The sequence below is a fragment of the Phragmites australis genome, chromosome 1 (assembly GCF_958298935.1).
Source record: "Phragmites australis chromosome 1, lpPhrAust1.1, whole genome shotgun sequence".
Lineage (NCBI taxonomy): Eukaryota > Viridiplantae > Streptophyta > Magnoliopsida > Poales > Poaceae > Phragmites > Phragmites australis.
This window is the reverse complement of record NC_084921.1, coordinates 26,554,285-26,579,968: the sequence shown is the minus strand read 5'-3', so window position 1 is coordinate 26,579,968 and position 25,684 is coordinate 26,554,285. Positions and strand designations below refer to the sequence as shown.

The window sequence follows — 25,684 nt, the reverse complement described above, 5'->3', positions numbered from 1 at the left end:
TTGGGTAGCGTCGTTGGATTGGCGCATCCCCGTTGTGCAGTCTACGCGTTGGACCAATGCGTGATCTTAGCTCCATGTTTGTTGTGCGCTCTTGTGGAGGCGGATCAGTCGCACGGTAAAAAAGAAAAAAAAAAGAAACGAAAGAAGAAGATAAGGCAGGAAAGACTCTCGCGTCTTCTCTCTTGTCCCTTCGCTTTCGCCTTCCTGCGAGTTCCACGGTGCGCCTCTGAGCTCCTCAAGCCCCTAGGGTTGCCGCATTTCTGCGATCTAGTGCTTTCCCCGCGTGACGAAAAGGAGTTTTATTTCACCTATACTATGGTTGCCTGGTCGCTTTACACGTGATGTTGTTTATATCTTCGGCTCTTTTTTCCCCACCCTGGTTGACACCACATGAAGTGATTATCGTTTTTTGCTACTTTTGACTGGCTGGATCTACAGATACCTCCCCCCCTTTTTTTGGATTTCTGCTTCCCTCGTCGGCAACATCGACATCGCCTGCCTTGTTCTTCCCCCTTCCTCACCCCCCCCCCCCCCCGTTCTCTACACATGAATATTCTTTCTTTGGTCTGTCACTTTGATTGTTTTGCTTAGTTCCTGCTCTTGTATTTCTTTGTTGGTTTCCCCCTGGAGCTGTTGGGTCCATGCGGATTGCTATCATTGTCTATTTGCTTTTTTAGGCGGGATCTATGGTTTTGTTGTTACTTCGGTTAGGTCTATGGATTTTTTCCCTTGCTTTTCTCCGTTGCTCACGTTTGCTGTCATGCTTTCTAATCTACCTGGTACAACAATGGGATGTGGTTCTTGCTTTGCCCTCCTGCACCCGCTCGGCCATTCTTCCTGATCGTCCATGTAGATGAAGGAGGGGGGAAAAAGGCAGAAACTGGGCCTACTCCGTGATTTGTTGGTTTTCTTTCGGGTTATTTTTTACCTGATCATCTGGGCAGAGGAAGGAAAGGGGGGAAAATAGACGAAATTTGGACTTAATCTATGATGGGTAGAGGAAGGAAAGGGGGGAAAATAGACCAAATTTGGACTTAATCTATGATTTGTTGGTTTCCTTCTGTTTTTTTATTCGGTTCAAATCTACGATTTGTTGGTTTCCTTGCATTTTTCTTGCAGTGATGGACAACCAAAAGGGATTGGTTACGACCTGCTTCCATTCGGTGCATTTAGTACATCATTATTAGTGTTTTTGCTTTCTCCCCCCCCCCCCCCCCATAGGGGAAAAACAGGGGGAAAACACACACACACCCGCACAGAGGATGGCCGCCATTGTTTGCTCATTGTAGCAATGTGAGACTATTGCTTTTAATTGTTTCCCCTTTTTCCCCTTTTTGCTCCAGGTTAAGTTTTGTCCCCGGCTTGTGACATCGCTTGATCATGAAGTACTCTGCAGGGTTCCACTGTATCATCGCAGTAAGATTTATGAGCCCTTTTCTAACGATCTCCCTTTGAAATACATTGATGCTTATTGTTTGTATGTGTGTTCGTATGCTGCTGATTCTGATACCGGATCTTGCTTACCATACGTGAAGAAATATGTAAATGCATATATATGTGTGTGTGTATGTGTATATGTATATGCATATGTGTGTATGTGTGTATGTGTATGCTTTAACTTTTTTTCCTCCTTTTCTTTTGCTCCAGGTTATGTTATGTCCTGCCTTGTGACATCGCTTGATCAACGTGAAGTGCTCCGCAGGGTTCCAATGTGCCATCACAGAAAGATCCATGAGCCCTTTTCTAATGATCTCCCTTTGAAATACATTGATGCTTATTGTTTGTATGTGTGTTCCCATGCTGCTGATTCTGATACCCGATCTTGCTTACCATACGTAAAGAAATATATGAATGTATATATACACATGTATATACATATATATATATGTATATATGTATGTATATATATGTACATGTATATGTGTGTATGTGTATTTAATTTTCATTGTTATACCATTCTTTAGTACATGCCGTGACTACTGACACACTTTGGGTTTTTCCCCCTTTTTTCTTCTCTCCATTTTACTCCTTTACGGCCTTCCTGGAATTTCCCTTCTTCCATTTTCCTTTTCCTTCACCTTTTTCGAAAATAAAAAGAACTAAGCAGGACAGAGTAGACTGAACAAACCATATGTTTGTCATCAAAGCGTCGTATGTTTCCCTCCTCCAAGCTGTTGTGGCTCGGTGCCACCTGCCATATGCTTCGTTGCTTTGTGAGGTTGCTGGTGATGGGAGTATTATTTATGGGGTAGAAATAGAGATACCCTTTGTGAGTTCAAAGGTGCCTCACGACAAGTTTTTTTCTGGTCATGTGCTGAAGAAGGATGCACAGTTGCTTATGAACAGGCTGCTCTCCAGGCCGTCGCTTACCTACAAGCCATATATGGTTTCCTTATAGTTGATTATAATTTTCAGGGGTTAGTTCTGCATAGAAGAATTGCTCAATCTGCATTTAGTCTGGCTACTGGAGCTGTGCATCTAGCTAGTATGGCTGCCACTATTAGAAAGAGTGGATTCCAATGCAGTGATAGCCTAGAGGCACAATGCCGCTGTTTTTTAAAAGAGATTGCATCTCTAGATTTGCTTGTTTAATTTCCTTTAGAGTTAACTGCGCAGATTTCCTTCCTGTTGTTGTATGTGTTCTTTGTTAAGTGTTGCAGTATGATTATTAATGAATGTGGATTATATTATTCACTGGTGTGAAAAAAAAGATGAAACATTGATTAATACCCCCCTGTCCCCCCTGCCCACGCGTGCTTGTCCGGATTATAACATGATGACCCATTTCATCTGTTGTTTAGTCGCCTGCTACCATTTCATATGCATTCCTATTTGTTTCAATAGTCAATGCAGCCCCATGCAATTCAAGCGTACCAGGACAGTGATCCTTCACCGTGTATGTTCATTGCTTTTTTTCCTTTGGTGCTACCCTTGTTTCGCACATTTAAAATATCCTTACAAAATTGAAAGCTTCGTTGCTATATTTTTCCTACTATTCCTATAACATACAGCATCTTCATCTACACACCACACGTGATCTAGGCATGGACGTCGCAGAGGTCGAAGTATGTTTGTTTCCCATACGTTTTAAGTTTACACCATGAGTTGCTACAAAGCCTAGTGTAACTATTTGTTGTTGGTCTCAGGTGGTGCTGCAGGTGATTCTGTGCATCACTCACCTTTAGTTATGAACCCAGCTGAGTGTTGATGCAAGCAGCGGAGATTATTAGATCAGCAAAGATTGGCGCTAACAGGTGCTTAGTACCATCTTCTAGGATCATAAAATTTCCTAAGTTACCTGCAGTGATATATATCTTCACTGTGTAAACTGTTATTGTTGCTTTGCTGTTGTAGCAACACTAAATGGTAATAGAATATCGCTAGAATGTGGCCACTTCAACCAAGATTACATCGACGCTCTAAAAGGTATGTGTAGTTGCCATGTTACGCCAGTGGCCTCCACAATGTCATCGTAGAATGCCCTGTTCCATGCTATTATATATATATATATGTATATATATATATGTATGTATATATATATATATATATGTATGTATATATATATAACTTTAAAGCTAGATTTGCTTAGTTGCATCCTTCTTACTGACTGATTAAGCCTTGTTGTTGCTTCCTCTTGGATTGTCACCACCTTCATTTACCATGCTACATCTGCTTCGCATATTCTAATTTAAACATTTTGTTATATAGCCTCTTTTCCTCATTGTTCCTATTTCGGGCCACCTGAATATGAATGTAGATATTGTTGTGCCCTATTTTGGCTTGGGGAAAGAGTTAAATCTGATTCATCCATAAGAAACGATTCAATCATTTACAATTCTTGCTGCAGAGGAGGCAAGATTAGTATACCACCTTTTAACAACGACCTGAGCCACTAGCCAGCTTAGCTAAATTCGACGATGATGCTCGTTGTAAAAAGTTTTTGAAAAATATACGCCAATACAATTGCTTATTTGCTTTAACATCAATGGGAGCGAGCATAGATCGCTCTATGAATGATGGTCGAGGCCCACCTGTTTTCAAAAATAATGGTCAAGTCCATCACCATATTGGATCTTTGCTTCCACATGATGGCAACCCTCCTAAATTCATACAGCTATATATATATGATACCGCCAATGAAGTAGAAATAGATTACATGCTTTAAACCCAAATGAAAGGCCTATTGACCCTCTAGATCCATTAATAGTTGAAGAGCTAATAAAAAAGCTCGATGTGCATAATCCATTCGCAAAAAAAATTAGGCTTGCAAGAGATAGACTAGCATATCATGATGATGAATAATTCATTATTAGAATAATAGGAGCGAAAGAAGGTGATCCAATACAATATAACTTGCCTACAACTGATGAACTTGCCATGCTTGTTGTTGGTGATTTCACACTGGACACATTCAAACGAGACATAGTGATACAGACCCATCTTGGACAACTTCATCAAGTATATGCATTGCATCTTGCTTTCATGTCGCTTCAGTACCCTCTCCTTTTTCCATATGGTGAACGTGGTTACCAGATTGATATACCTTATACCAATGTCGATCCATTCCATGAAACAACACGCTCTACAATGACGAAGCAAGAGTATTTTCGCTATATGTTCCACTATAGAAAGAACCATCCAAACCCATATTTATGATATAGCACATTGTCCAGCTAAGATAAAGTTGATGCTCGTGCTTGCATAGACGAAATAAGGCTTTGGTTCATACTTAAAAACCAAGCTAAGCTTAGAGTGGAAAACTTACAAGGCATAGCTGATGATGTAGGCCGTGGGTGCATAGACGGTAACCACATTGGAAAAACTGTATTGCCAGCTTCCCACACTGGCGGGAGATGCTACATGATCCAAAATTACCATGATGGAATAGCGATATGTAGAGTATATGGACCACCAGATTTCTTTATAACATTCACATGCGATTCCAAATGGCCAAAAATCTCTGAAGCATTAGTTTTTGAGCCTGGCCAAAGATCCACAGATAGAGCTAATATTGTTGTACGAGCATATAATATGAAGCTTGAAGAATTTCTGAAGGACACAAAAAAGGGTGTGGTTTTTGGTCCAATTGATGCAGGTATGCATCAATATTTACTATATCCTTATTTTCCAAAGTTAGACTACCTTCATTACAAATATGTTTATACTAATTTTCTTCCCCTCTTCTCTCCATCCACCCCCTCTACCACCCGTGATTCCATCATCCGTTATTAGTCTTGCATACTATCAAATTCCAAAAAACGTGGCCTCCCTCATGCGCACATTATTATATGGATCTCCCACGACACCTCACAACCAACATCTTCTGGTGTTGCATCCTTGCTATTGCCAGGTGGTAGAACAACGCATTCTAGATTCAAAATTTCTTGTGACATAGATAATGCCACTATGTGTGATATCAAACGAGGAACTATGCTAGCTGAACTTATTCAGGAAACATCATTAGTAATTTGGGATGAAGCTCTCATGACACATAGACTAGCATTTGAAACACTAGATAGAACGTTACGTGATTTATTATCAACTCAAACACCCCATGTAGAACACACTCTTTTTGGTGGTAAAGTTGTTGTTCTAGGAGGTGATTTGAGGCAAATACTACCTGATATTGAAGGTGGCACCAGGGCACAAATTGTAAATGCAGCAATTGTAAATTCACCGCTTTGGAAAAATGTCACGATTTTACCATTAGGAAAAAACATGAGGCTTTGTACCCCAAATTTTTTAGACACCCAGGCTCAACAAGAAATTTCCGAATTTAGCACTCGATCCATGGCACCCAACATCTTGCACTACACGTAGATCAGAAAAAGACTCTGTTTTCTTTTTCGTCAATCAAAGGGTCCAATTACCTTTCCGAATGATCCGAAAAAAGCATATGAAGACAAAACATTAAAACATACACACATATATACCCATTTGCACTAGCAGCTGGTCCACAATATGCAAGAATGATTTTTCCAAGGAAGGCGGATTTTCTTCGTTCCGCAGCACGAACAGGGTGTACAGAGCTTTTTGGAAGCATACTTAGATGCTAAATCAACAAGAAATGTCTTTCTTGCAGAAGACTTGGGAAGAATAAAGTAGCGGATCAAGTAGGCAATCTTAGGACACCACCGCCCGAAGCAAACCCCTTCTTTGTGTTCGCGAATTGGCTTGGTGGAGAGGCAAGATTCGAACCTACGTAGAAAACCTTCAACAAATTTACAGTCTGTCGCTTTTGTGGTTGTACCTGTACTTGTAGGGATACGAAAACTTGCTATTCGCACCATGCTTGATTTCATGTTGAGCCGACTCCAGTCCGACATCAATCCCCGGGCGCTAAGGAGCAATGCGTGTTAGATCTAGGTGAGGGAAAATTGCAAGCAACAATAAGAGAAGGTGAACTAGAGCTTACATGAATAAAAATACCCCATGACCTACTTCTTATGAATGACAATGACAAAATTGCCTGCTTGATCAATGCTATATACCAAGATTTAGAAACAAAGTTCTCTAATGTTTCATACCTTCGTGCAAGAGCTATATTAACACCAACTAATGAAGTAGCTGATCAAATTAATTCACATATAGTATCTCTTATATTTGGTTATCAAAAAGAGTATCTAAGTTGCGATAAGATATCTAAGGCGCAAGGTGTCCATGATTCATATGATCTCCTATACCCTATTGAGTTTTTGAATTCGCTAAATGGAAACAATTTTCCTCAGCATAAACTAATTTTTAAAATAGGAGTTCCAATAATGTTACTTCGCAATCTGAATCAATCTGGTGGCTTATGCAACGGAACACGGTTGACAGTGACAGCTATGGACGATACGATTATTGAAGCACAAATAATCACTGGCACACACGCAGGACAAACTGTATCATTCCTCGTATCTGTTTAATGCTAAAAAACTCAAAGCTTCCTTTTGTTCTTAAACGCTATCAATTCCCTGTCTAAAAGCCAGGGTCAAACACTTGATAAAGTAGGCATCTATTTAAAAAACCCAGTTTTCAGCCATGATCAACTATATGTTGTTGTCTCGCGTGTAACTTCTAAACATGGTCTTAAGATACTAATAGAAGACGGTGATGACAGGTGTACTGATACTACCCGAAATATAGTTTATAAGGAAGTCCTACAATCTATTCTTCCTACATCTACACACATATAGAAAACTTCTATGTGAATATAGCTTGCGATGTAAATATTTTGTAGAAGATTCAATTATGCTGCAACATCACAGAACTCAATATGTTGCTGTCCAAAATCACATTATACCATGTTGCATTACTACTCACTAAGAGATGGACACTATTTTGGATGCAATCATCCATATGGTAAGCATATACTCCAATGGCTATGTCCTAATTATTGAGCTCTGTCCATGACTATTTCAGATATTTACTTGCTGCAAATGATTTATTCCCATTCAGTAATACATGTTAATTCTTATAAGCTGACAACTTTGATTAATACATATGCAGAACTGCAAGATGCCATTTGATCTGCTCCCAATGTTGCATCCAAAGTCTAAACAATGGACAATCGACGCGTGTCATGCAAGTGGGAATACCGTGGTGGCACCGACGATGGGCCAATAGCCCATATTGACCTTGTTCTCGCAAACGAACAGGTATTGCCACAACTCCTTACTCACCCTGTAGCTATATAATCGCTACTCAACTTGCATACATACCTCTAGAATACTCACTTTGCAATCTAGAATGCTTATTCAACTTCCATGCATGTCTCTAGAATACTTACTTGATAGTTTAGAATGCTTATATTGAAATTTTAACTACAGGGTAATGCCATATATGCTGAAATACCAAACTCAGAAACAAAAATGAATGACACTTTGCTTGAAGAAGGTGGTATCTACATTATGAGCCGCTTTAGAGTCTACAATTGTAAATCCCTATACAGGCCAGTCGATGCACCTTATATGATTGAAATTACTTGCTACACCAAGATAACTCCAGCAAGAGATCCACCAGAAACATTCCCAAGATATGTCTACAAACTCACACCCTTTGTTGAACTACCTCAGTATGCCGGTGAAAACAAGAATTTCCTCTCTAAGCAGAGATGTCATCCTTAGGGACCTTAGGTAAGCAATGCATTCTTTGGAAACTCAAGCACTAATATTCCTAGCAGTTTATCATATATTCAATCAATAGAATCACATGAATAAACAACTCTATTTATATACAGCAATGTTGAGATTAAACTAACACTATGGGGACAGCGAGCTGTGGAGTTTACAATCGATGGAATTTATAACGAAGAACAAGCTACACCTATTGTTATTCTTGTTGTTAGCAATCTCATGAAAACTTTTGCAGGTAATCACAACTCCACTTGCAAGAAATACTCGTACCTAACAACTATACATCATTAACTTTGATTCTCCCACTTTAATAGGCGAAGAATACCCCAGTGGAAACACAGCGTGCCGTTGGTATTTCAATCCTACTATTTCAGAGGCGGAACCATTTTACAACACGTATGTGAAATCAATACTGTTATACAATATCTCATAACATTCTCATGCTCCCCCTCATAACACTAAGCATTACACTCTTTTTGCCTGGTTTTTTACAAATGTCTACATATAGTATTCAGAACCAACGGTTGGTAATCAAACGCACTCCTGCTCCCACACAGCAAGCAACATCGGCAAAGAAACCAATTCAACTTGAAGATAAATAACTCCAGGATTTAGAAACAATAAATCCGTACGACTTTCCGGTATGGATCATACATACTACTGCTACTACCATTCATCCCAATGGTTACTCCTCACACAATAGTAACCTTGGATGCCTTATAATAATACACCACAATAAATTACCTCATCTTTTCTTATCTGTTGCCTAACAGTTATTAGCAAAACTTGATTATAGGAGAACGGATGCCGCTGCACTGTGACAATTGCTCGCTTGGTCCAAACGACAGCATGGTGGTTTGCATCATGCAACAGATGCAATTGATCTTGCATTCCAGATGGCACCGGATATAGATGCAGCACGTGTTCTTGCACAGGCTATCGCTTCAAGTACCTAACAGTTACTCTTAGTTCCTATATTTTTTGCCCAATTAAATTTATGTTGATTACTAAAAAACAAAAAAAAACTAACCATTGCTTCACCTTTGCAGATAATCAATGTACCTATAGCATTCTGACTTCGAACAAGTATTTGTGTTTTGCCACAAGAGGAAGCCAGTTTGTTTTTTTTAACCCTTTTGATCCTGTGTTGCCCAGCCTCATAACAAATCAGATTGCAGGAAATGATGCTACATACTTCCTGTTATCACCTTCTGTATAAAATCATATAACTGTGAGTACTATCTAGGGCGCTAAGCGCCACCACCCTACACTCAGGACACATGCTAAAATATATACTCTAAGCAGGACGTGATCTTATATTTACCTAGGGTCCAATAACTACTACATATCAGCTTACACCCACCAAATGTGTACCGAAAACCAACTGCTCTTATCTTTTGAAACGCCCTATAAGATAAGCAGCTCAAACAGTAGCTACAATCCTTTTCATTTGCATACAATCCCATTGACAATCCTTTTCATTTGCATACAATCCCATTGACTGTCGCAGCGCTCTAACAACCTGGTTACCTAAGTGATTAGCACAACTGATATAAACAACAGAATTATATTTACCGCCTCATAAAACTGTCCAGCGCATTGAAATCAAAACACCACAACATCTGCTGCTATCTATACTCAATATGATATAAAAGTGCCTGTCTCAATAATTATATCGTGCAATATTCTCAACAACTGTATTATCAATCATAAAAACACCTTTTACCAACCTAAGTCAGAACTGGAGCAAGCCAGATCCCAAAATCCATAAGGTTCCATGAATATTAGGAGAAATATCATCAACTGTACACACCTGGACCTCAAGTATTCAGCTAGTATACTTCTGACAGAGACATCATTCATTGTTACAACGGAAAAATCATTTCTTTGCTATGCTTATTCTTTTAGCTCGTATAGTGTACAAATGGATAATAGTGACACCACTGAACCAAAAAAAAAAAAAAAACAACGGCTGCTATTTGTAGAAGGCTTGTTCTTTATTGCCCTGGACAGGGTAATCCAATTGTATACAAATCGAAGAACGAATTAGTAGCTTCTTTTCTTCTGTAGGGATGTAAACCGAATAAAAAATAGTGGGTTGATAGCCGAAGGCGTGTAATATGGAAAAACTTAAGTTACGGGGCAAGGGCTCGATGCTCAGTATATTCGCTCAGCTGTGGAGACAGGGCGAAGGAACACAACGATGACAGTGATAATTGTCCTTGCTGCCCCGCTCAGCAGCCTCGGTAGCCAGCCTCTTGGAGCACATCCCAGGATCTTTTACTGTGTCCTTGATTATCGATAGGACATCCTCCTTGCTTACCACATCCCACAATCCATGGCTAGCCATCACCTATAGGTAATCAAATGAAGTTCTTGTGAAACCAAGCAATTCTATTTCGATTGACGTCTTGATACTTGATCAAGCACCAACACCAGATATTTGTTATAGTGGTCTAAAGTGATCGATTGTAATAATAATTCCAAAAGAGTTAATGAGGAACAAAATATCTTTTATTACATTCAACAAGGTTCAGTTGATGTAATTGAGGAACAGTTAATGAGCTTCTTTCATAGCTAACCATCAAGAGAAGTGTGTATGTGTCTCTTCAATGCATATATGTAAAGCAACGCAAAGAAAAGAAGTAAATCGGGCTTGATATTTCTGAAAACTTGTAAGAGCACATACACATGATTGGATTAACTACTAAGTTTTGGTTGAGGTTTGACAAAGTATTCTTTCTTTCCCAGCTATCAGTTTAATGTCAATCTGATATGTTACCGGCACAAACCTGTGTTTCTTTTTCTATTCCTTTTTTGCCATTCAACTTCACATCCTCTAGATTAGGGTCTCAAGTCCAAGTGGGTAACTGGTTACCCTGCAGGGTACCCGGAGAGCAAATACAGATCTGGTGGCATTAAATATAATTTCAAAACTTTTGAATTCAAACTAACAAGGATCCAGTCAAATTAAAATTTGCATTTAAAACAGCCAAATCAAAACCACCGGAAAAATGCAGGTGACTAGCAGTGAACTGTTACCACCTCAGGTCAAAACCAGAATTTACAAACCTGCTCTAGATAAGCTCTCTGTCTCTCTCTCTTTCTTTTGTGTGTGTTGGGTTAAAGAAGATTAATATAGTCAAAACGAACTTGCAAACTAATTTCTAGACGTGTCTTACAAAGGTTGAACCACTCGATTTTTTAAAATTGTAGTACTAAGCTAGTTCAATTGTACCATAGGTGCTTCACATTAGACTATGCATAGTAACACAGTCAGGCTGTATCATTTTCTTTAGAGTAAATTTCAAAACATATAACTATTTTGACACATGTTGCAAAAAACTACAACTTCTAATGCTCATTTCAAAAACCTATAACTATTTTGACACATGTTGCAAAAAAACTATAACTTTCTCACCACAGACCCATATGTCATCCTCTGGTAACAAATAGGTTCACGGTTAATCCTCCTACTACATGCTATAAAGAATGGCAGGTGGACTTATGGTGAGAAAATTGTAGTTTTTTGCAACATAGGTTAAAATAGTTGTAGGTTTTTGAAATAGGCACCACAAGTTGTAGTTTTCTGCAACATATGTCAAAATAGTTGTAGGTTTTTGAAATAGGCACCAGAAGTTGTAGTTTTCTGCAACATATGTCAAAATAGTTGTAGATTTTTAAAATTTACTCTTTTCTTTATTAGACAGCATCTATTATGGCTAGGGTTCACAAATGCAACGAATATCGGTCCAAATTCATGAAATTCAACCAATTCGAGCCGCATCGAATTCCTAAACCGAGTCAATTTCGAAATTTGAATTTAAAAAATCACAAAAAATTCTAAAAATACTAGAGACAATTCTAAGACCTTCTGTGAAAAAAATCAAAAATAATATCTTTTGCATCACATTTTATATGAAGGAAGTTTGAACAAAAAGAAAAATATTGAAATGGACCGTATGAACATGATGATTTGGTCCATCACGTTAAGAAAAAGTTTACCATGGAAACACATATTTTTCTTGTGTAGGGCGTATCTTAAGAAGATCTTTAAATTTTGTTTCACTTCATTTAAAGTTTTATTAATTTCTCTATGATTTTTACAAAGTTCACAAACATAAAGTGAACATGTTAATAAACAGCACTGTAATTAACTTTTTCATGTCTACAATTATATTTCCTATATAAAGCACAGTATAATTATAATTAAACTAATAAAAGTGGTTTCACTAATTTTGGAGGTGTGATGGGTTAGTTATGAATTAATCTAGTTGCAACACATTTACAGAATCATACATGTTACAATAACTATTTCATGAGTTCATGTACTTTTAAAAGACATAGGATCATGCAAGAAGATTAACAAAATCGGTTTCATGATTTTTGGATTAACGAAGAATTAACTAGTTTTAGCAAATACATTTTCTCACAAAAAATATTCAACTTTTTCATGAATATAAATACTTTTATCATGTAGATCATGTTATAATGAAACCAATAAATTTTGTTTCACTTGATTTGAAGCTCAGATGAATTAGTTATTGATTTTACAAGGTTGAGTTTTTTTCTTTATTGAACTTCACTGAAATTCGAGAAATGCTATCGGTAAATCGGGAAAACTAAACAGTTTTTAAAGAATTCAAGCTATTTTCGACATTGATCGAAATGCGATGAATGCGATCGAATATCGACAAAACCAGTCGAATTATTGAGAAAACCGGTCGCATTTCGAGAGTCCAATTCAAGCGTTTTTTGCCTTGGTCAACTGGGTTTAACAGCACAAATTCGTTCAAATTTTTTGAATTTTCGCTCGTACTTCATGTATTTCGAGAATGCGTGGGGGTCGCATTTCGACCCGTCGTCGCATTTGTGAACCCTGATTATGGCAGAATAACCTACTTATTTTCCATACACTTTGAAAGGATAAGCAGAAACTGCATACATCATTGAAGGAAAAACAAGAAAAAAATTGTTATCCTAATTTTACAAGGGAATGTGAGACCTAAACAAGCAATTCATATCTTGTGAGCTTAATATTCCAATTTTCTTTTCTTAGGCACCAAGAACAGTGGGAACAAAACATTCTCCTCTCCGAAATAAGAAAAATGCTCATATTCCAATTTAATACAAGGCAACAGGTAGATGCCGGTCAAAGAAACAAGTGCATCATATAGTTTTATGCTGTATCAATGTAAGGCCTGACATTCTACATGATTATATCACATTGATTTAGGATAAGAAACTGCAGAGAGCAATATAACTGAAGGTAAGAGGACCTACCAGGACCTCATCATCAACCGACAAAGCAGTTTCAATAACCTCAGGTCATGCTGTGACTGCTGGCTTGAGATCATCATCACCAATCGACCTCGTGACCTGTAAGAAAAGCCTCATTCCTAAATCTCGAACCATTATTTGTAATTAGGCCAATTCCAGTGCAGCATTACTTATACAGCTTATTGCCAAAACAAATCACAAAAAAAATACAGAAATGCAGATGCAATATTTTCTCATGGACTTAGTTTCAATCTAATGATTTGTTCATTTCAAGTATAGGGATCCACAGAAGAAAAATGAACAGAGTAATTCACAATCTGCCTTAAAAGGTTGGTAGGACTGTACTAATAAAGAAACAACATAATGTGCAAAACTACCAGAATGATACTATGATGAAATTTGCAAGGTGCTTATATTATCTGCTAAGGCAAAACTAATTTGAACTGAAGTCTAAGGCACTGTTAAACATTTACAAGGCTTTGTTGCTGCTGTTTAGTCTTATTCTTCTTCTTCTTCTTATAAGCAATTGTTAATTTCTTATTTTATTATATATGTATATACATGTATCCCCGTACCAGTGTTTTTGAAAAAATGGCGCATCGGAGTATCGACGTATCGCGCATCAGTATCGGGGTATCCAAGTAACATACCGCAGCACAGCAACTAGTTAATTTCATATTATGTCAGAAATAGTTGTAAGGTTATGAACAAGTCCTTTCTTTTTTAGCTAGGAAGGGGCACAAGTAAATTGCCGAGAGAACATATTAGATGACAATGACAGCATGTTGAGGCTAGCGTTAGGGAAAAAAAAACATCTATGGAACCGAGGACTTTAAAAGGATGCTGTCGCAAACTATGAAGTATAGGTTCCAAGCAAATACACAATCCCATGACAAAAGTTATAAGATGGGAGCAGAGAAAAGAACTCAATCTTCACCACTTTTTTAATCCACAAAAGGCATGGAGCTTATTTCACTCAACCAAACAACCCTGGTAGCTTCAAGGACAGAGTAGATGTCTAGGTAGTTGGAACCCTAAATGGATAAGTCTGAAGTTTGCTACCTTCTTTAAGCCTGTTGTATGCCTGCTAAAGATAAGTGCTAAACCATACCTCCAAAATGGAGCTGCATAAATTCTGGAAAAGTTCCAATAGCCAGTTATTCAATGTGTTATTCACCAAAGAAAACTGTCGGTTTCCAATATTATCATGGACGAGTACTTTCTTCTTGCATGAACAAAAAAAAAATGCTGCTTTGACATTAGCATTGGTAATTTCAATGTACGCTCTAGTTAGTGCATGCCACAAAAAGGTAAATGTGACTGTGAGCACCTGAAGAGCAGCTGCACCGACTCGCCATGTATCTAATTGCCATTTGACTCCAGTTCCTTCCTTTATAACACGCTCTCTATCCTTTGGACAACTAGCAACATGATCCTATCAGGCAAAATGGAAATAAAGTTGCGTAAGATATACTAAAAATTCCAAATTGCATTAATGGTAAAGAAAGAAGAGTAAATTTTGTAAAACTACAAATACATTGACAAAATTATCGCAAAACTACATATTTAAGCAATAATTTCACAAAACTACAGATTTAGTATCAATTTTATCGCAAAACTACAGATACTTTGACAAAATTATCAGAAAACTATATATTTAAGTAATAGTTTCACAAAACAACAGATTTAGTGCCGATTTTATCGCAAAACTACAGATACTTTGGCAAAACTACCGCAAAAACTACATATTTAAGCAACAATTTCACAAAACTACAAATTTAGCGCTGATTTTATCAACAAAACTACAGATTCTAGATGAGTTGTTCCCAGCCCTGTTACCATGACGATTGAGCCCCGCTTGCAGTCTCACAGCAGCTGCCAGCTCATGAAACAGACCGACCGGGAGCTCATGTGACTGCAAGTGGGGACCATTTATCAGGTTAACAGGTTTGCGATAGAATCTATAGTTCTACGATAAATTGGCACTAAATCTGTAGTTTTGTGAAATTGTTACTTAAATCTGTAGTTTTGCGATAAAATCGGCACTAAATCTTAGTTTTGTAAAACTATGTCTTAAATCTGTAGTTTTACGATAATTTTATGCGATAAAATTAGTACTAAATCTGTAGTTTTGTGAAACTATTGCTTAAATATGTAGTTTTACGATAATTTTATCAAAGTATCTATAGTTTTGCGAAATTTACTCAAGAAATAAATAATTCCAACCTTAGTCATGGGAAATGGTTTGCTAGCATGGCTCAGAATTGCTCGGCAATCACCAGCGTTTGCTACAAAAAGCTTGTTTCTCACTATCAGTGTTGTCACTCCTGTGCAACCGGGATGCCAGTCTTTCCGGACGATCTGTGGAGAATTAGTTTTTCCCGAAATGCTATGTCAGTCCTTACAAATGCTTCTGAAAGAGCATCGGTTGGGCTGCATAGTACACTAACTCAGATGGAAATATTAGACATGGAAAACTTTTTCAGATGGCTGTGTTCAACCCAAACCTTGTATCGAGACCAAATTGCTTGAGAAACCCAGGGACTGCTCGGACAGAGAACTCGGCAACTGCTGAACCTGTAGAAACTGTTGTGTAAGATATGCTAATGTAAAAGATAGTAAAAATCAATTGAAGTACTTTTTGGCTAGTGAACCTCTGTGGCCATCAAAAATGCCAAAGGTATAGACATCCTTTTTCTTCACTCATATGGGGAAGCATAAAATGGGTGTCTTCCATTGTTTCCCTTCGGCTGCATGTTGCAAAAGAGCCCCAACTTAAAGTTGGACAATACTCCGAGGATTGATCAAAACAACCAGACCAACGATTCACTGTATGATCTAATTCATTTGCTTTCTTCAGAACAGCTCCCCTTGGTTGAACCAGTTCAATGCTTCTTGATAATGGTGCACTTCCATGTTGCCATTTTGACTTCTTCTCACAGAAGTGGATGATGGCAGGCAAGCATTTGGAACTAAATGCTTTTGGATTATATTTAACTCTTCAATTATATATTCAAATGATGGTCTCTGTTGAGGATCAGGATCCCAGCAATGCTGGATGAGTGATAAAAGATTTGGTGGAGCACTAGATTCAGGAAGGGCAAGAGCTGGACGCAATCCTTGAGAAACAATTGCTGTTGAAAGTTGTTGTTCAGTGTAAGTCATTTCAAGGACGGGTGTGCCTAAAGAACATATGGTTTGCTGTCATTTGTACACAAAATAAACAGATGCCTCATGTTAGATATGAATAACTGTAATATTGTTATGGGCTTTGGGCCCCTTATCCCGGTCCTCAGACCAATCCACATCAAATAGGCACAGTTGTATGAAACTAATTAAAAATAAAAGTTTGATTATACATCTGAAGTTTGATACTGAACGAAATATGGACAACTTAGAATAGGAACTATTCATTACAACCAAAAGTATAAATTTCTGCGAGTGGTAGAATGGCAAAGCAATTATGCTATTTTTTTTTTCTTTTAGGCGTCATGGAATAAATTATGTTGATAGTATGATTATGGCTCATAACCTGTCAAGCGAACTTTTTCAATGAAACGACATTAAACAAGAAAACTTGATAATGTTATTGGCACTGACAAACCAAAAATAAAGATAAAAGAACAATAAAATACCTGTGCTTCTGCTCGCAGATCAGTATAAGGCACCGCACCAGTAAGAAGCTCACTGTAAATTGGTAAAATAAAGCAAACTGTTTACCTCTCATGACTAGTGAGTAATGATACTAGCAAAATACTCTCTTTGTACTGAATTGTTTTTAACATATGAAACGAAACCACACAACTAAGCTTGAAAAATGCTAGCAATACCTCTTTATCGATCACATGAGCATTCAAATCAGCAGACATCATAATTAATAGTTAAAATGGATTTGCTGGGTGAATTATAAAGCTATTTAACAGCCTGCCCTTTCAGTGCCATGTCCGTTCCACTACCATGCTATTGCTGGTGGACCCAGCTACATCCATGCAATTCACTATCAGATCAGTAGGCTGAGCAATGCAGATTAATTGACTGGTGCGACAACATGAATGCGTGTAACCTTGGTCAAATTGCCAAACACCAAGTTGCAAGGCTCAGGGCACAACTAGATGTAGATATGGTGGAAACGTATTTCTCAAGAGAATTACTGATAAGGCAACACCACTGTACATATAATTAAAAAGATGTACTCATTTTTATTCTAACAAACCTTAGTAGCACATTTTCGTAACATAAATCGAGAAATCAAGTTTCCAAACGCAATTAGGAAATTTAGCATAATTGATTTTTTAAGCTAAACATGCTAAAATCACTGTAAGCCATACATCAAAATGAAGTATGCAGATCTCGTTTCACTGTGACAACATGACAATGATTACACGTGAGAAAGAAGTATTGTGTAGGTTTCAGTGTCAAACACATGTTGAACATGGGATGTATCACCTAGTAGAATTTTCCATGTATTCTATTCGAGGGCTACATGGGTAAGCCACTCCCTGCAATACAGATATGGCATCTGCCTTGGAGGTGGAGCAACCATCTTCCTATAAGTGGTTGAAAGGACTGCTCTTATACGATATATAGAAGCACTATGGCAAAGTATACACTGTAATGTTATGGAAAAAAAACACAAAACCATTGAAGACAGAAATGCCTTACTTGATAGATATGTATATCCTTTCTCAAAATTTGAGGTGCCATATAAATTAGTGTCCCAACCATATTCTTTTTATAGAAACCACCAGTAGGCTTGCCAGATGATTTCCAGTTTTCAACTGAAACACGCTTAATATCCTTCTGGAACATGGCTAAGCCAAAATCTGCTAGATGTGGATGGAGGTCTTTGTCCAGCTGTACAGAGTTGAGCTTTCATTAATGTATGGGGGAAAAAGATGGAAATTCATTATGCTCAAAAGTATGTGATTCTACATAGATATAAGAAAAATGCTAGCACCTACCAAAATATTTGCAGGTTTTATATCTCTGTGCACTACCCCAAGGATGTGTAAGTATTGGAGAACCTTCGCTGAAAAGACACCGTGCAATGCAATGTCAAACTAGTATTTAGAAACAAAAGACACGCAAGTAAAATAATATCCAGCAAGACCATGCTATCTGACAAGAGTAAACAAAATACAATCGTGTGTTATTATGTGACCACTGATGATTCTTTTAACCATCGTTGATACTTGGTCAGTGGAATTTAAGCTGATCTTATTATACCATCTTTATACCTGAATTTCAGGAGCACTGATTTTCCTTTCTAGTTCTTTAACACTAATCATTCAGTGATATATTCATCATCAGTTCCGACATTAGAAACACTTTTCTTGTTTACAGAGCACCGTAGCAGAATGAATTAGCACTTTAGCAAAGAATGCAGGTTGTAGATTCACCATATGCCGAAATCTTTGAAAGGTATCAGGGTAAGAAATAACACAAGCAAGAGTCTGAAATTCAACTAAGTGAATATACAAGCCATATATTTGCGACAAACATTTTTGTTTCATTCACTCCTTGGACCAAGAATAACAGGTAAAGCTAAAATAGAATTCCTCCAGGTAAATAAAGGGATCTTACCATCTTAGGTGAAATAATTTATATGACTACCTGGCTACTAAATCAAATCAACAAATAAAAGGATGTTGAACAAGATGGAAATTTAAGGGTTTCAAGTCAGGAGACCATATGATTACAAGTCATCATTGTTTCAGGCTAATAATTGGTTATTACTTCTTAGTTAAAGACATTTTGCTTGAAACAAGTTGTAAACTACCAAATGTGAATATGTTAAAATCGGTCCTCCAGTTTAAACATTATACATCTATAGTAATTCCTTGGACAAGGTCTGTACTTTATTATGATTTCTGAAAACAGGCTATATATCACAACATAAAATCTCAAGAAAAAGAAAATGAAATGTAGCGGGCTGGAACCTAGATCACTGGCAATGGCAACCACTTGCTGCACAGAGGGGCTCCACTCCTCAATGTGTATCTTGTCCGCATGGTTTGGAGGCTCAAAGAAATCAAAGAACATCAGATAATTCGGAGGATGTGCATGTGCAGTGATCAGCTTTGCCAACCCTGGGTGATCCAGCTCAGTGCATAAAAATATGAAATCCCCAAATTAAACAAACAAACCAGCAACAAGATTTGTCTCCTCTTCGGGATCCAAACCCTATTTATAACTGACAGATCATGCAGCAGGGACAAAAGGCACCATTTATGTCTTCCATACATAAAGTGTTGGCTCACTGCATGACATAGTAAGAGTGGCAGAATACATCCAGGAAACGAAATCCTCCTTGCTTTCCTCACGAGATTAATGCTTACAGAAGCTATGGGTTGGCAGCTTTGGTCCTACCAAAATTGTGTTCCTTTGTCGGAATTTCCTGCTACCGTGTTATCCCAGTTGAGTATGAGCTCCTAATTACTCTGTAATACTCTTCTATTTCAATTCACCTTTTTTTGGTCTAAACTTTGATCACCTTAAGCAGTGAAACAATGGCAGCACAGGCACAGGGTCCCCATCCCTCTGGTTATTCCCGATCACACATGTCCAACAAGAACACTAGCAGCAGCTTCTCCTATTAGTAATTAGATAACTAAAACAACAATAGAAATGGGAATTCGAGAAGCAATGAAGAATGTGCCTACGACAGAAGGAGACCAACCAGAGGAGCTGGAGCTGGCAGTGGAACTTGTCGACGTCCTCGGCCGTGGACAGCACCGGCTTCTTGGCCGCGGCGCGCTCGCTTCCCAGCCGCGCCTCGCACACTGTGCTCTCCAACCCTGCACAGTCCTTCCCCATTACCACGCGCCATTCCTCCACGGAATCACCACCGAGAGGAAAACGAGAGAGGGTTAGCGTGTGCACCTCGCGCGATGGGGGATGGAGGGAGAAGGACGCAGGCGGAAGGTGGAGCGGGATGGCGGCACTGCGGCAGCACCCGCGCACGCACCGGTTGGACTCCTCAGGAGGCATCTCCAGCCCCATCGCCGCCGCCGGGAATGGAATCGATCGGTGTGGCCGCTTCGCTTGCCGCCCCTTTCTTGCCTGGGTGGGGGGCGAAGCGACGAGGAGGCCAACGGTTGGATCGATAAGCGGTACGAAGATCCGTTGACTCGTTCTCTTTTGGGTGTTATACGCTGCGTAGGGTTGAAAACGGAACGGGACAATCCCGTTCTGTCCCGGTGCCGTATCCCGTATTAATTCGCTCGTTTTCGTATTTTCGGTTCTTATCCGAAAACAGGACGAAAACGGTATAGGTCTGGCGAAAACAGTACCGAAAACGGTTTGAGAAATTTTCGTACGTTTTGTTATTTTCCCGTATTTATGCGGGATATTTCCGTTTTTCTCCCGTTTTTCTTTCGCGGGATAAGGCCTGAATGGCTGAATACTGCAACCCTAGCCCACTAAGGCCCATGTGTCGTTTTCATACGTGCTCTGCGCCTCTGCTGCTCAGCTTGGTGAATCCGTCCGCCGCCCGTCCTGCCCGTCCAGCCGCCGCCCGCCAGGCCCTCCGTTCCACGCAGTCGCGCACGCCACCACCCGCTAGGCCCTCCGCCGCGCCGCGCACTCCTGCAGCCAGCCGTCGCCCGCCTGGATTTTCGTTGCTCCGCACACGCCGTTCCGCTGGAGCAATGCGCAATCGAGAAGGCAGTAGCCGGCCGCCTGACTGGAGCTCGGCCGAGGCGCCGACCGCCGTTCCGCGCACAGCACCAGCAGCCGGCCACTAGCAGCCTGGAGCTCCGCTGCTCCACGCAAGCCAGTAGGCAATAGCCGGTCGCCGCCCGTCGCCCGCCGCCCGCCTGGATCTCGGCCGAGGGGCCGACCGCTGTTCCGCGCACACCACCAACCGGCTGCCGCCCACCTGGAAGTCCGCCGAAAGCCGCTCTGTGCACACCGCTGGCCGGTCGCCGCCCGCCGAACGCCGCTCTGGTCGATTCGTGCTCCTGCTCCGCCGAACGCCGCTCTGTGCACACCGCTGGCCGGCCTCTCGTGCTCCTGCTCCAATCTCCACGGCTCCACTCCTCCAGAGCAACAGTCGGCAGTCGGCAGGAGTCAAGTTGGTTGCTGTCTTGCTGACTTGCTGAGGGCCGAACTGCCCAAGTGCTGACTGCTGACGCCCTCCCGACCCCTGCAGAATGCTACCAACTGGAGAAGTTCCATCTGGCTCGAGGCCACCGGAGACGTACCCGGGTTTGGGCCGTTTGCTCCTAGAGGCGGCGCCGCCGCCGCCGCCTACAGTCGATGGCAAGACGGACAACTCTACTGCAGGTACCATCAATCCTAGCAATATATATTTGTAGAATTGGTTATATTGCTCGTGGATAGAAGATGACTTGTGACGAAGTGTTAGGAAGTGTTCAGTGTTACAAAGTGTTCTAGTCAGTGTGATGAAAATGAAATGATGACTTTAAGAAGTGTTCATTCGAATTTAGCTCGGCATTGGTGTGAAATTTGCTGCACACTTGTTAATTTTTTTCATGTAGTAATGGTGTCATATGAGACCAAGCACATAGATTCACATTTTATATCATTCCCCATGATAATGATATAATGTCCTTTGTTCATTTATTTGTATCCAATTTATTTGTTGTGTCATCAATTGTAAAAACCTTTTATTGATTCTTGTATTATTGATTCTTGTCAGGACCAAAGAGAAAGGCAAACGAAGTTCAAAGTGTTAGCTCGAGTGTACATCTTGGTGTGTCAGCATCATCTACAACACCTGCAGTTTAGAGGGTTTCTATTGGCACCGATGGCAGTGGCACACATACACAGGAGCAGGTGATGATGTAGCTCCAAATCCTAATGTTGTTATTGTTGATGATAGAGCAGAATCTCAGACAACTACAAAGCGGCAGAAGAAGTGCACATCTGATATCTGGCAGTACTTTACCAAGAAAACAGATATAGTAGAGGTGAATGGGAAGAAGTATGAGCAGTGCTGGGGATATTGCAACTTTCCAAATTGCAAATCCAAATATAGGGCTGAGAGCTATCATGGAACATCCGGATTTCGGAACCATTTGAAGTCAGCTCATAGTATAGTAAAAGGGCAGCAATAACTCAAAGTGGAAAAGGATCATGGAAAAGACATTACTGTTGTTGAGCCTTACAGGTATGATCAGGAAGCTAGTCTTAAGAAATTGTATTTGGCAATAATCATGCATGAGTATCCTTTTAATATAGTTGAGCATGATTACTTTGTTGAGTTTATTAAATCATTGCGCCCTAATTTTCCAATCAAGTCTCGTGTTACTGCTAGAAAGGAAATCATGGACATATATTTGGAAGAAAAGGATAAATTGTATGCACAATTTAAAAATGTTCATTGCCGCTTTAGTGCAACCATGGACATGTGGACATCATGTCAAAACAAATCATACATGTGTGTCACCATTCATTGGATAGATGATGATTGGCATATTCAGAAGAGAATTGCGGGTTTCTTTCATGTAGAAGGACGACATACTGGTAAGAAGTTGGCACAGACCTTCTCTGAACTTATGGTCAAGTGGTACATCGAGAAGAAATTGTTTGCATTAACTTTGGACAATGCTAGTGCAAATGAAGTGGCAGTTAACGACATAATTACTGATCTCAAGGATGTTCATGCTTCTTTAGTTTGTGATGGTATATTTTTTTCATGTGAGATGTGCTTGCCACATACTCAATTTGGTTGCTAGAGATGGTCTAAGTGTAATTGCAAAAACAATTGAGAAGATTAAAGCACTTGTACTATCTGTAAAGGGCTCTCTGTTGCAGTGGGAGGAACTCATAAAGTGTGACACTGAGTGTGGGTCGGATACAACAAAGGGTCTCTCACTTGATGTTTCAACTAGGTGGAATTCAACCTATTTGATACTGAGGGATGCCTTGTATTACAAGCCTGCTTTTGTGAGGCTTAAGTCCTCAGATCGCCGTAGGTACGAGAAAATTTCTCCATCTTCTGATGAATGGAATATGGCTATAACTATTTTTCAGTGCTTGATGAAATTCTACGATCTTACTGAACTTCTCTCTGGTACTTTATATCCAATTGCAAATATGTTTTATAAAGGTTTCTGTGAGATAAAAGAATTGCTTGGTAAATGGAAAGTTAGTGAAAGTTTCAGTATTAGTGAAATGGCAACTGCTATGGATACAAAGTTTGAGAAATAGTGGAACAAGTCTAGTACTGCTCTTGCAGTGGCATGCTTTCTTGATCCTACGTACAAGAAAAAGCTTGTAGAATTTTACATGAGAAAGTTCTATGGTGGTTTGTATCAAGTTCACCTTGAAGAGTTTGTTAGTCTTGTAAAGAAGGTGTATCAATTTTACGCTAGTTCGGCACCTATATCTTCAAAGGCAAAGAGTAATGTGAATGAACCTACAAACCCAGTAGATGAGCTCATGGGAAATAGAAATGATGAACTAGAAAGTTTCTTATATGATGATTGTGGCCCTGATAGAGATGGCATAAGTGAGTTGGAGAAATACATGGCAGAGCCACTTTTGAAGCAGAGCCAATTTGATATTTTAGCATATTGGAAGAACCATATATAAGATTACCCTATTCTTTCACAAATTGCCCGTGATATGATGGCCATACAAGTGTCAACGGTTGCTTCAGAGTCTGCCTTTAGTGTTGGTGGCCGTGTCATTGATCCTTATCGTAGCCGTCTTGATCCTGAGATGGTACAAGCATTAATTTGCACCAAAGATTGGGTAGCTGCAAGAAGAAAAGGTGATAATTTAAATAGTTTGCCATTTATAATTATGCAATAATTGGTTATTTTCTTTGACTGATGTATGTGTCTTTGTTTGATTTTTTAGATTCCAAGAATTTTTCTTCCATTGTGGATGATCTCGAGGTTCTAGAGACCATTTCTAATAAACTGATGCATGAGGTACTTACCGTACTTATGCTATCCTCTCATGGTACAAGGCTGGAGGTGCATAGAATCTCTTGGTCATTTTGATGCATGGATGTCTGAAGCTGATCACACACTCGCTCTCTAGCTATGCTCTTTTTTTTTGTTCTTCATGTACATCCTGACTAACATGTCCTTTTTTCATGCATTGTAAAATTACAGGAAAAAGAAGAAGAAATAGCAAGTGATCTAGATGTGATGAATGATTATGAGCAGCTGTAGGCCGAGTGTGATTGAAGAATGTTTATGTTCATGTTTTGTTGTCCTATTATTGTCATATGTTGACGTTGTGGTGGACTAGTGGTTCGATGTTATTATGTTAAGACTTTGTGTGGTTGTATGGATATTTGTACTATCATTCACTTATTTATTTGTTTGAGACTTATTGTTTGTGTGGTTAAATATATACATGTCATCGTTATGTTATATCACATGTTATCTCACTAAGCATGGATGATGTATTTATTGTAGTCATGTTAAACTTATACATGTTGACACATCTTGATGGTTTTGTGGGTTTTTGTTTTCGTTGTGTTTTTCAAATCCCGACCGATACCGCCATTTTCCCTATCGAATTAGTTCGTTTTCGACCATCCGATTATGTCCCGACCGTTTCCATTCCCGTCTATCCCGTTTTCGTTTTCGTCCGGTTGAGAAAATGTGAAAACAAAAATGGTTAGAGGGTTTTCCCGACCGTTCCCGTCCGTTTTCATCCCTAACGCTGCGTACCTTTGCTTCGAAGTTGGAAGCTGGAGAATCAAGCGACCTCGCCAAGCGGATCTGTTAAATTTGGCTGCAACTGCCACGCTATGTTTTAGTGTATACGACGTCGGGTTTCTTCGGATGGTACTTCGCTTCTAGCACTCTGCCTAGGGTATTAGCTTAGCTCCACTAATATTTATTGTCTTTGTCGTGCTATCTTTATACTAAAATATTGTGTAAGAATTGTTTTCATACCCTCACAGAATCGATCATCATATTAATCCTCCTCACAGTATTAGTAAGAACGATCAACTCTAAACATACGGTCTTCTCCATCATTCTGTCTAAACGATACGGTCTTCTCCATCATTCTGTCTAGGTACTTGTTATTCTTCTCCTTTCAAAAATTACATCACAATGTTGTGAATTTTATGTATGCAAATATATTTTTTGTTATGCTATATTTTTTTACTTCTTCAATTACTATATCCTAAATTAATTTCACGTATGTAAAATATATATGTCTGTTTGCTAGTATTAAAAAGCAGAGTAAAACCTAAATAGGCAAAGTATAGTATTAAAAAGCAAAGTAAAACCTAGAGAGACAAAGTATAACAGTTCGACGATGCTCGTAAGAAAACAAAAGGGAAAAAAGAT

General features: G+C 39.2%; 2 long non-coding RNA genes and 1 pseudogene across 4 annotated transcripts; 2 read left to right on the top strand and 1 right to left on the bottom strand.

Annotated features, from left to right (window-relative positions):
• The first annotated feature begins 109 nt into the window (after positions 1 to 109).
• On the top strand, positions 110 to 8,080 carry LOC133913484 (uncharacterized). Of its 3 annotated transcripts, XR_009909041.1 has the most exons (8): positions 110 to 1,416; positions 2,845 to 2,896; positions 3,012 to 3,065; positions 3,147 to 3,254; positions 3,355 to 3,426; positions 7,223 to 7,344; positions 7,492 to 7,640; positions 7,812 to 8,080. It is a non-coding gene; the product is annotated as an uncharacterized LOC133913484 (long non-coding RNA). The 3 variants fall into 3 exon arrangements; XR_009909042.1 differs by lacking the exon at positions 2,845 to 2,896; XR_009909043.1 differs by lacking the exon at positions 7,223 to 7,344 and having other exon boundaries at positions 111 to 1,416.
• LOC133913497 (uncharacterized) lies at positions 8,081 to 9,519 on the top strand. Its single transcript, XR_009909045.1, has 6 exons — positions 8,081 to 8,117; positions 8,222 to 8,352; positions 8,432 to 8,513; positions 8,626 to 8,758; positions 8,914 to 9,065; positions 9,167 to 9,519. It is a non-coding gene; the product is annotated as an uncharacterized LOC133913497 (long non-coding RNA).
• A 429-nt stretch (positions 9,520 to 9,948) lies between these two features.
• On the bottom strand, positions 9,949 to 20,458 carry LOC133913474 (protein kinase and PP2C-like domain-containing protein; annotated as a pseudogene).
• Between the last annotated feature and the right edge of the window lie 5,226 nt (positions 20,459 to 25,684).